The 1264-nt window shown below is 42.0% G+C and overlaps 1 non-coding gene across 1 annotated transcript; it reads left to right on the forward strand.

Moving 5' to 3' along the window:
* Window positions 1–242: 242 nt before the first annotated feature.
* On the forward strand, window positions 243–351 carry LOC111556390. Its single transcript, XR_002735875.1, has one exon. It is a non-coding gene; the product is annotated as a U6 spliceosomal RNA (small nuclear RNA).
* The last annotated feature ends 913 nt before the right edge of the window (window positions 352–1264 follow it).

The raw sequence follows: 1264 nt of genomic DNA on the forward strand, positions 1-1264 counted from the left end.
TCTATGGCAGTTTGAATTGTGCGGTGAGTTGGTTAAATTCTTGCCAAATCTTTGAGAGAGAATGCTGCAGAGGAAGTCAGGTGAATAGTTTTATCATGTGATTTATCATCAGTTTGGTGATACTTTTTAGTCTGGATTGAGTTTAAACACTCTTTGGTTTATTATAGCTACAGCAGGATAGTTGATGAGAGTAGTAGATGTTTCCATCACTTTAGAGGAGAAACAAAGAAAAGTAACAGACTGTGCTCGCTTCGACAGCATGTATACTAAAATTGGAACGATACAGAAAAGCTTAGCATGTCCCCTGTGCAAGGATGACACACGCAAATTCCGGAAGCGGTCCACGTTAAAAAAAAAAAAGTAACAAAGAATTTTTTCAGATTCAGCTTGACCTAACATCTTTGAATTAAAGACTCTCTCCTTGATCAGATACAGCCCCAGGATGTTCACCCTCCTTACAGTACGAGGGGTTATTCTTTCATATTTCAGTAAGTTCATTATCACATGTTTCCATGGACTGTAAAGGCAATTTGTAACAATCAGACTTTTTGGCAACTTTGCAAGCAGCAGTTACGAGCTAATGCAAACATCCCTTAAAACCTGTTCCCTTGTCAGTGCCTAAATCTCACGCTGAGAATCTGAAGCATTAAGAGTTCCCAGACAGAAAGCATAATCGTAACTCATACCTGCGCAAAGTCAGTGACGGTTGGCTGTTGGAAATCTGAATAAAGCAAAAGCGTTGGAGACAAACGCGGGTCCGCCTCCACCCCGGATATGGTGCAGTCATTTTGTACGAATTCATCCAAGCCTCCAGCATATACTGCACATGTGAGCCCTTAAGCCAAAATCGGTCACATTTGAAATCTGGAGACAGGAGTGGAAGAAAAAGTTACAAATAATTCAACAACCACAACAAACTACACTATGTGCACAGAGTAGAGCCAGTGCCCTTTTCTGGGTTTCCGTCTCTCCCACCTACTCCCCGAACTTGGCAAACACGTTCCCGTAATAACATCCATCCTAAGATTTTTTTTTTTTTCCTACCTCATCACGACGTTTTAGGACATTTCAAAGACAGAGGCCATGACTTGCGAAGAACGTTGGGCTAAGGTAATACATACGTTGAGTGAAATATTTTTCGAGAAACATGGCATTTCTCCTTGAATTCTGAAATGCGGCGACTGCCTTCCGTGCAAAGCTTTCAGCAAATGCAGGAGTTGCAGTCAGCGGTCACCTGTTGGGGCAGGCTTCTTAACAATCCCCT

The sequence above is a fragment of the Felis catus genome, chromosome C2 (genome assembly GCF_018350175.1).
Source record: "Felis catus isolate Fca126 chromosome C2, F.catus_Fca126_mat1.0, whole genome shotgun sequence".
Classification (NCBI taxonomy): Eukaryota; Metazoa; Chordata; class Mammalia; order Carnivora; family Felidae; genus Felis; species Felis catus.